Here is an 11,488-nt window from a genome sequence, read left to right as displayed (position 1 = left end):
TCTGCCACCGTACGGAAAAAGCGGGGGGGGGGGGGGGGGGGGGAACACACACATAAGGGCATTCGTTCTGTATGGAATCAGAAATCAATAGTGTTAACGCTTTGCCAGAAATTCATAATGCTCGACAAAAAAAAAGAAAATTCAAGGGAAATCATTAAATAATTAGGTGGAGAAAATAAAATTAAAAACGAAAAAAAAAATTGCAAGGGGAATATAACATGTAATTAAGTTGGCCGTTCACAAGGAATCTCAGACATCAAACTGTATATTTTTTGGTTTTTGGATTTTTCCATAAGTTTTAAGGATTTTTTTTTATAATTCAAAATCGTTTATGAAGAAATTAAAATTTGGGGAACAGTTTTGCATTCTGTTTTTGTGAATGAAGAACTTGGCCAGGCCAGTAGATCTGCGTGTTACCGGCTGGGTCTTTTACGGAGGAATAATATGTGTGACACGTCTCTTGCTTTGCAGAACTGGAGGAAGTTAAGTTTATTTTCAAGCAAATAAAAACACAACGGACAGACCAGAAGTTGGGACTGGCCCTTCAAAATAAAACGAAAATAACTGAGAGCATATTTCTCAGATAACAACATCGATGTCCGGAGAAGGTGCAGCTTTGCCGCTCTGCGGGGTCCTGTAGACCCCCCCCCCCTTCATACACGCATGCAATACGCCTCGAAACGCATCGCTCGCACCGACGCGGGGAATCCTTTACCAAGCTTCCACAACAACGGCGAGAATCTCGTCGCTTCGGACGCCGTTAGGAGGAAGGGGGGGGGGGGGGCATTAAGGGGGAGAGAGAGAGAGAGACATGGAGATTTTCTCAGCCTCTCATTCTTTTTTTTTTTTTTTTTTTTTTAATTGAACATTAATAGTACACACAAATATACAAATGTACAAATAAACGTGGCACGGTAGAACTGAATGTCAATGAAACAACCAGGGATGAGGAAGAAAAGGACATATGGACAAGTTAATAGTGTATAATTAAATAAATAGATGGACAAATTAAATTAAAAACGAAAAAAAAAATTGCAAGGGGAATAAACCATGTTATTTGGTCTGCGGTTTACAAGGAATTTCAGACATCAAACTGTATGTTTTTTGGTTTTTGGATTTTTCCATAAGTTTTAAGGATTTTTTTTTTTTTTAATTATTCAAAATCGTTTATGAAGAAATTAAAATTTGGGGTACATTGCTGCATTCTGTTTTTGTGAACGAAGAACTTGGCCAGGCCAGGAGATCTGTGAGTTACCCCTCAATACCGGCTGGGTCTTTTACGGAGGAATAATATGTGTGGCACGTCTCTTGCTTTGCAGAACTGGAAGAAGTTTATTATGCTAGACAAAAAAAGAAATTGAAAGGAAATAATTAAATAAATAGATAGACAAATGAAATTAAAAACGAAAAAAAAAATTAGGAGAAACATTACTTCCGCTCCTCCAATCTTCTGTTTCTCAGCTCCACCGCTCCTCCGCTATTGGCCCTGGTACCCCCGATCCTCCGAACTCAGGCGAATTGCGTGACGTGCTTCTGCTATTCTCCGCTCGTCCGCTTTTCCGCTTTGGGGCTTGGAACCCCTGAACCGCTGGACATAAGCGAATCACGGGCAGGATTTCTGCCCTCCTCCGCTCCTCCACTCATCCGGTACAGGCCCTGGTACTCCATGTCCGCGACCCCCTCCACCTTAACAAACTGTCACAAACACACACACACACACACACACACACACATATACACACGCACACAAACACACTTACACACACCTTAACTCATCATAGCTGTGCTAATAGCATTAGCCAAAACACATCCACAAGCACACAAACATGATCTCATCCACTCATTCACATGTGTGTGCCCAGAGGTCCGGGAGCTCCATGTTGTAAATGGGCGGTACTTTTACCTATAGGTGGCGCTACTGCTATATCAGTGTGTTACGTCTGTGTGTTTTTGCGTCTTAACAAAGGAAGAAGAATGTTACGTGTTTTTTTCTTTCATGCTGCCTGCAATAAAGTTCGTTCTTAAAATACAATAGGTTATGGGCCCAGAGTGTCTCTAAAAGGCTGGATTACACTGAATATTTTGTGTGATAGTGAACAGTATTGTGGGAACTCACAATGGAGGACGAGCTGTTTATCGACAAGCTGAGCGGACCGGAGAATTGGGCAACGTGGAAGTTTCAAATGGAACATCTGCTAAAGGCTAAAGGACTGTGGCGAATGCTAACAGAGGAAGACACATTAGCCCCAGATGCTAACGCAGCAGCACAGGGTGAGTTCACGAAACAGAGAGAGAAAGCGTTCTCTGTGTTAGTGCTCAATGTAAGTTCATCCCTGTTGTACCTGATTACAAACTGTAAGACTCCCAAAGAAGTGTGGACTACACTGAAAGATATTTTTGAAAGAGACACGCTGGCAAATAAACTATTTCTGAAGAAGAAATATTTCAGGTGCGAAATGAAGGAAGGAGATGGTTTGACTGAGCACCTCAAACAAATGAAAGAACTGACTGACCAGTTATCAGCAATAGGAGCTGTAATTGAAGAGGAAGACCAAATTGTAACATTGTTGGGAAGTTTACCACCAAGTTACGCTACAGTTGTCACTGCACTGGAAACAAAGATTGACAACCTGACACTCAAATTTGTTCAACAAGCGTTAATCGATGAGGAACAAAAGCGAGTGAATGCTAATGATTACAGTGGTGGTCCTTCAGGTGGTGCAGCAGCAATGTCATCACAGGTGTGTGGCAATCTGCAGGATCGCTCCAAAGCAGTGGGAGCAGGACAAAGCACATGGAGATGCTATAAATGTGGGAAGGAAGGCCACATTAAACGTGACTGTCCAAGCTGGAAAAACAAATCAAAAAAGAAAATCCACAAAGCTAAAAATGTGGTGTGTGAGGATGAGGATGGTTCATCTGAAAGTGCCTTTGTAGCTAGAAGGGAAAGCTCAGAAAAACCACATCAGTTTGAGTGGTTAATTGATTCTGGAGCATCAAAGCACATGACATGCGAGCAAGGAATTCTTAAGGAATACCAGCAGTTCTCAAAAGAACAGTCAGTGAAGCTCGGTGACGGCAGGGTGGTTGATGCCCTGGGAATTGGAAATGTCAACATGACAATGACCTTCAAGTCAAGCAAGGTAAAAAATGCTACGATGTATGATGTGCTGTATGTTCCAAAACTTTCTGGGAATTTATTCTCAGTGGGAGCTGCCACCAAAAAGGGAAATACGGTTCAGTTTAAGAGGTCCTGCTGCTACATTCGTGGAAAAGATGGAACTCTTAAAGGAATGGGAACACGAAGAGCTGATGGACTATATCAGCTAGATGTGAAAGGAAATGAATCAGTCACTCACAGTGCATCAGTAGCTGCTATCTTGTGGCACCGGCGCCTCGGTCACACTACCAAGCTGAAGGAACTAAAAGGTCTGGTGAACGGAGTGGACTTCTCTGCAGACAAAGAAGTTCCCTTCTGTGAAGGATGTGTGGAGGGCAAGCTGGCTAAAAAGCCATTCAAGTCGATTGGAGAAATACGTTCCGAGCGCAAGATGCAGTTAATTCATCGTGATGTCTGTGGTCCCATGCAAACTGAATCTATAAGTGGATCCAAATATTTTGTGACTTTCACAGACGATTACTCAAGATGCTCCAAGGTATACTTCATGAAACAGAAGAATGAAGTGCTGTGTAAATTCAAGGAATTTGAGAAGACATTCACAAATGAGTGTGGACTAAGCATCCAGAGGCTGAGAACAGACAATGGTGGTGAGTACACCTCAAGGGAGTTTCAAGAATATTTGAAGGTTCAAGGCATCCACCATGAAATGACTGGACCTCACTCACCACAGCAAAACGGAGTTGCTGAAAGAAAAAATAGAACACTCGTTGAAGCAGCAAGGAGCATGTTGTCTCATGCTAAGTTACCAAAGATGTTCTGGGCAGAGGCTGTTGCCACAGCAGCTTACATACAGAACAGGCTGCCTACTTCTGTCCCGAAGGGAGAGACACCGTACCAGAGATGGTGTGGGAAAAAACCTAATGTGGGTCACATGAAGGTGTTTGGCTGTATTGCCTATGCACTTGTCCCAGATGAAGAGAGAAAGAAGCTGGACAAAAAGACTGTGAAGCCGCGCTTCGTGGGATATGCAAACAATGCCAGAGGCTATCGCCTGTACGATGAAGAGAAGAGGAGGATTCTGATCCGTCGAGATGTCGTCTTTGATGAATCCAACTTTAACTTGAAGCAGGAACCGAAAGTACACTGCACAGACACCGAGATAACTATGAAAATAGATGAGAGTGAAACAAAACATGACGAAGTCACTGTTGAGAGCACTGTCAGAAAAAATGACAGAATCAGAAAGCCTCCAATAAGATTTGGATATGATGAGTTTGCTGATGTAGTGACTGTTGATCATTATGCAAACATGTGTTGCGTGACAGAGCCACTCTCACGAAAAGAGGCAATGGAGAGTCCTCATGCAAAAGACTGGCAGGAGGCAGCTGACTTGGAATATGAGTCACTGCTGGAAAACGAGACATGGGACTTAGTCGACTTGCCAAGAGACAGAAAGGCAGTAGGATCCAGATGGGTGTTCAAAGTCAAGCATCGCAGTGATGGAAGAGTGGAACGATACAAGTGTAGACTCGTTGCACAGGGCTACACACAGTTGTATGGCGCTGACTATGATGAAACGTTTTCACCAGTGGTACGATTGAGCTCTATTCGTACATTACTGTCCTTTGCTGTTCAAAAGGGTCTACATGTCCACCAGATGGATGTTGTAACTGCATTCCTCAATGGACACCTGGAAGAAGAAATATACATGGAGCAACCTGAGGGCTTCATCAAAACAGGGCAGGAACATCTGGTATGCAAACTAAAAAAAATCAATCTATGGACTGAGACAGTCTCCTCGCTGTTGGAACAAGGCTTTTACGGAGTTCATGATGGAAATTGGATTCAAACAGAGCACATCAGACCCCTGCGTGTTTGTGAGATCAAGACAAGAGCTTGAAATACTAGCAGTTTACGTGGATGATTTGATCCTGATTACAGAGTCCACTGAGAGCATGGACGAGCTCAAAGCAGCTCTCAAGGAGTGCTACAAGATGAAAGACATGGGTGAGCTGTCCTACATCCCAGGCATCTCTGTCATCCAAGATAAAGAAAAGAATCGTATCATTCTTCAGCAGAAGCATTACATTGAAGCCATACTTCGGAAGTATGGAATGGATAATGCAAATCCTGTGGCAACTCCTGCAGATGCCAACGTCAGGCTAAAAAGGAGTGATGGTGTCAGTATGTCAGTGCACCAGCATACCTATCAGTCAATGGTTGGAAGTCTGCTGTATGCTGCCATGGCGACAAGACCGGACATAGCTCAAGCTGTGAGTGCTGTGTCGAAGTTCAATGCAAATCCAGATGCTTCACATCTGACTGCTGTAAAGAGGATACTTCGATACTTGAAAGGGACATTAAATCTTGCTCTGAAATATGAGAGGTCAGACTCCGGAGCTTTAATCGGATACTCGGATGCTGACCGGGCTGGAGATCAAGATGATCGCCGGTCAACAACAGGCGACATCTTCCTTCTGAGTGGAGGAGCAGTAAGCTGGCTCAGCAAGAAACAATCAACAGTAGCACTTTCAACAGCAGAAGCTGAATACATCTCACTCAGTCAAGCAGCTCAAGAAGGAATCTGGCTGAAACGACTACTGTGTGATCTCGGTGTAGAGTCTGTGTCCACAGTGATCCTTGAAGATAACCAAGGAGCCATCGCAATTGCAAAGAATCCTGTAAATCACTCCAGGACCAAACACATAGACATTCGCTACCACTATATCCGTGAATGTGTGCAGAATGGACAAATTGAACTGCAATATTGTCCAACAAATGATATGAAAGCGGATATCTTTACCAAGCCACTCGGTAGACAGAGATTTGAATATCTCAGGGGCGAGATCGGACTCTTTTTTGTTTAAAAATGCTTGACAGGTGTACGAAGAACGCTGCCGAGTCAAAGCGATTTCTAAAAAATGTGAAAAAGAGTTCCAGTATAACCAATGTGATAGGAATACTGTCTTAAAAATGGGGTGTTAAACAAGTTTACAGTTTTTGTTGTCGTGGAAGAACACAGCTTTGAAATATTATTTTCTCAGGACTTGGTGCTATTGGTAAAAGTAAGTGGGAGTGTTGTAAATGGGCGGTACTTTTACCTATAGGTGGCGCTGTCCGTTTTTGTGGCTCCAGCCACGGGACCGGACTTTGTTGTCCCGGTGTGTTCAGATTATCATTCAGGGAAAAACGTCACAACGGCCAGGAACTAATCAAGCAAGAATGGTTTATTCAAAGTCAGGAAAATACACTTACGAGATATCCCGGGCCAGAATGAATGTCACCCCGCGAGGATCGTTCGGCTTCTCTAGACACCCGCTGAGACGCGTCCAGTCGAATGTGTAGATGAAGAAGTTCTGGCCCCGATCCAAAGGATCAGGCTCATTTTATACCATTTGGCCAAAAGGGTCGGAGGGAGTCCTGACAATGGCTTCCCCGACCCCCCCGGTTTTACGCTCTCTAGGAGTGCGACCATCTGGGGTGCGGGCGTCGTAAACTGCGCTTCGATCAGAGCTGTTGGTCGGAGGAAGTTTTGATAAACTTCCTTCGACCCCTGGTTTACGCTCTCTTGGACTGTGAGCACCTGGGTTGTGTAAAACCGTGCTTTGATCGAAGTCGCGGTTCGGAAGAAGTCCTGATAATGATTTCCTCCGACCCCCTGGCCATCCCTGGGGGTTGTCATTGGTAAAGGAGGGCACTCCTGGTAAACTTCTCCTGATCCCCTCGGTTTTATGCTCCCTAGGAGTGCGACCATCTGGGGTACGGGTCTCGTAAACTGCGCTTCGATCAGAGCTGTTGGTCGGAGGAAGTTTTGATAAACTTCCTTCGACCCCTGGTTTACGCTCTTTTGGAATATGAGCACCTGGGTTGTGTAAAAACCGTGCTTTGATCGAAGTCGCGGTTCGGAAGAAGTCCTGATAATGACTTCCTCCGACCCCTGGCTCTATCCCCGGGGGGTGTCATTGGAACAACAGGGTAACGCATTTCTTCACCTTACATGATGGGGTCTCGCAGTTACATTTTACAGTCTTTGCAATTGATAGTGGAATAATGATGTGAGGTTGGAGATTCTATAATTTGACGTAGGAGATTTTGCAAGTCCCTCTCTTGACGTGAGCGTCCCCACGTCACACAAGGACTACAAAAATAAGTAAACACAACAAATGCATGCAAACACAAGGTATTATAACGGAATATTCTGACACGCTACTGCAAAATCAGTGTGTGACGTCTGCGTGTTTTTGCGTCTTAACAAAGGAAGAAGAACGTTCCGTGTTTTTTTCTTTCATGCTGCCTGCAATAAAGTTCGTTCTTAAAATACAATACTCCAGTCATACGTCCGGGGAATCCATGTCCGCAGAAGGCTCCCATTGGCCGGTCTAAGGGGTCCTGCTGCCTCAAAGATTCCCCGCCTTTGAAAAGAGAAACATTACCTCCGCTTCTCAGCTCAACCGCTCCTCCGCTATGCGCCCTGGTACTCCCGATCCTCGGAGCTCAGGCGACTTGCGTGACGTTCTTCTGCTCTCCTCCCCTCCTCCGCTTCCCCGCTCCTCCCCTCCTCCGCTATTGGCCCTGGTACTCCCGCCCTGGAAGCCCGAACCGCTGGACATATGCGAATCACGGTCCGGGCTTCCGCCCTCCTCTGCTCTTCCGCTCCTCCGCTCCTCCGCTATTGGCCCTGGTACTCCCGATCCTGCGAACTCGGGCGAATTGTGTGACGTCCTTCTGCTCTCCTCCCCTCCTTCGCTTCTCCGCTCCTCCGCTTTTCCGCTTTGGGCCCTGGAACCCCGAAACGCTGGACATAAGCGAATCACGGTCCAGGCTTCTGCCCTCCTCCGCTTCTCAAGTCCTCCGCTCCTCCGTATTTGGCCCTGGTAATCCCGATCCTCCGAACTCAGGCGAATTTCGTGACGTGCTTCTGCTCTCCTCCGCTCCTACGCTTTACCGCTTTGGACCCCAGAACCCCCAAACCGCTGGACATAAGCGAATCACGATCCGGGCTTCTTCCCTCCTCCGCTCCTCCGCTTTGGGCCCTGGAACCCTTAAACCGCTGGACATAAGCGGATCACGGGCAGGGCTTCTGCCCTCCTCCGCTCCACAACTCATCCGGTACAGGCCCTGGTACTCCATGTCCGCGACCCCCTCCACCTAAACAAGCTGTCACGCACACATACACATACACACACACACACACACACACACACACACACACACACACACACACACACATAAACACGCACACTCACAGACTTTAACTCATCATAGCTGTGCTAATAGCATTAGCACATCCACAAGCACACAAACATTATCTCATCCACTCATTCACATGTGTTTGCCCTGAGGTCCGGGAACTCCAGTCATACGTCCGGGGGATCCATGTCCGGGGAAGGCTCCCATTGGCCGGTCTAAGGGGTCCTGCTGCCTCAAATCTTCCCCGCCTTTGAAAAGAGAAACATAACGTCCGCTCCTCCAATCCTCCGCTTCTCAGCTCCTCTGCTCCTCCGCTATGGGCCCTGGTACTCCCGATCCTCCGAGCTCAGGCGAATTGCGTGACGTGCTTCTGCTCTCCCCCCCTCCTCCGCTTCTCCGTCCCTCCGCTTTACCGCTTTTGGCCCTGGAACCCCCGAACCGCTGGACATAAGCGAATCACGGTCCAGGCTTCTGCCCTCCTCCGCTCCTCAGCTCATCCGGTACAGTGCCTGGTACTCCATGTCCGCGACCCCCTCCACCTAAACAAACTGTCACGCACACATTCACACGCACACACACGCACGCACACACACACACACACACACACACACACACATAAACACGCACACATACACACGCACACACACACACACACACACACACACACACCTGAACTCATCATAGCTGTGCTAATAGCATTGGCCAAAACGTATCCACAACAAAAGAAACATTAGCTCATCCACTCATTCACATATGTGTGTGCCCTAGAGGTGCGGGAGCTCCAGTCATACGTCCGGGTGATCTATGTCCGGAGAAGGCTCACATTGGCCGGTCTAAGGGGTTCTTCTGCCCCCAAGCTTCCCCGCCTCTGAGAGGAGAAACATTACCTCCGCTCCTCCGCTTCTCAGCTCATCCGCTCGAGGCCCCGGTACTCCCTGTCTGCGACCCCCCCCCACCTAAACAAATTCACACTCACACACACGCACACACACACACACACAGACACACACACACACACACACACACAAACACACCTTAACTCATCATAGCTGTGCTAATAGCATTAGCCGAAACGCATCCACAACCAAACTGTTGCGTTTAAGTTCGCAGCTTCTTCGTTTTCCATGTTTCGGAAGGAATTCACAAGTTTGCCTTGTTTGAATCGTCTTTTATTTTCTTCTTCACAGCTCCGGGAATCAACATCGGTTAGCCATGGGACATGTACAGTACAGAGTGAGGGAAAAATTCCCGCCAGCACCGCTATACCAAAAAAAAAACATTGACGTAGAAGTTAACGTCAAGTTAGCTGAACAGTCGCGAAAAACTAAAACAAGTCCCAAACCTTGTCATAAAGTGCCATACATTTCCTGAGAGTAGATACAAATACAACATATGTATACTAGAATGTAAACTCAAATAAAACTAATGAGATCACCTATCTCAACACCCCCTCTTGATCTCAACATCCAAAAAAAAACTTTGGACATTTTAATTTCCAAAGAACCACTTTTTGAATTTTTCTATTTTTACCTTTGTCATGAGTTTTGTCGAGATGTCTGCCAACATGTCCTCTGATGGACAATAGATAAGATTTATTTAACCCTCACTGAGTGCTTCACGAATGAAATGATATTTTACATCAATGTGTTTTGACCTTTGTCTGTTTACAGGATTCTTACTCAGTGCGATGGCCCCCTGATTGTCTCCGTAGATTGTTGTGCAACTGTACATTTTGTTGTCCATACCGTTTAACAGTTGAGACAGGTACATGTTTTCTTGTGCGGTGGTGGCTCGGCCGATGTATTCAGCCTCACATGTTGACAGGGCCACTGTGGGCTGTTTCCTTGACTTCCATGCAATGGCTGGGCCTTGTTTTGTTAAACTGAAACAGTAGCCTGTAGTGCTACGTCTGTCTTCTACAGATGATGCCCAGTCTGAATCACTGTAAGCTATCAGGTTCAAATCCTCCTTATTTGTCTTGAAACTTAGTTCATAATCAGCTGTCCCCTTCAAATACCTCAGAACATGTTTTGCAGCTACTAAGTTTTCTACTTTTGGCATTGCCAGATTCTGTGATAGTTTGCTCACTATCCAGCTGATATCAGGTCTGGTGCAAGTCATGGCATAAATAAGACTGCCTACAATCTCACGATATTCTTTGGGGTCGACAGGTTCACTTTGCTCATTTTCATCAGCTACAGGGATGCCCTCTAATTTTTTGCTCACTTGGAGTAGATCTTGCTTTACATTCTGACATTCCAAATCTCTCTAGCATTTTTAGGATGTACTTTGTCTGGTTCATTTTGATTTCATCCCCCTTTTGTTCAAATTGTATGCCCAAAAAATATGATAGTTTCCCCAGGTCTTTCATGTTGAACTTGAATTTCATGTTCTGTTTAAATGTGCTGAGTGCATCATTGCTGCTTGCGGCAATAATTAAATCATCTACCCAAATTATTACAATGATTGTGTCACCATTTTCCGTCTGTTTTCTGTACACACAGTGGTCAGAGAGATTTCTCACAAAGTTGTCCTGTTCTAAATGGTCATTAAGGAGTTCATACCAGTTTCTTCCTGATTGTTTCAGGCCATAAAGAGATTTCTTTAATCTATACACTAGTTTCTCTCCTGTTTCTGACATCATTTCAAACCCTTCTGGTTGTTCCAAGAAAATCTCCTCATGTATAGGAGCATGTAAATATGCCGTCTTAACATCCATTTGATGGACAATGAGGTTATTTTGTACGGCTATCTGCATTAGTGCCCGCACTGATGTAATGTTAGCTGTCGGTGCAAAAGTTTCATAGTAGTCTATGCCTTCTGTTTGATTGTAACCCTTAGCTACATATCTGGCCTTAAATATTTGTCCTCCTTCAGCATTTTCTTTAAGGGCAAATACCCATTTTCCTCCAATTACTTTTCTCCCTTCAGGTAAAGTTGTCAGTTCAAATGTGTCATTCTGTTTAAGCGAGTCAATCTCTTCCCTCATGGCACAATTCCACCCGGGTGCCAGTGGTGACTTCAGTGCTTCACTATAATTCTGTGGGACTCCGCACACAGTCCTGTAACAGTAATCAATAGTTGTATGATTTTTATCATTGTTAATATAGTCTGTCTGATAATCCTCTAAATACCTTGGAACGACCCTTTTTCGTCTAGGATAGCGACTGGTTTGAT

The sequence above is a fragment of the Fistularia commersonii genome, unplaced genomic scaffold, assembly GCF_037954325.1.
Source record: "Fistularia commersonii isolate RoL2024-O1a breed Wild unplaced genomic scaffold, RoL_Fcom_v1.0 HiC_scaffold_81, whole genome shotgun sequence".
NCBI lineage: Eukaryota > Metazoa > Chordata > Actinopteri > Syngnathiformes > Fistulariidae > Fistularia > Fistularia commersonii.
The sequence above is the reverse complement of the archived record's forward strand: the minus strand, read 5'-3'. Positions refer to the sequence as shown.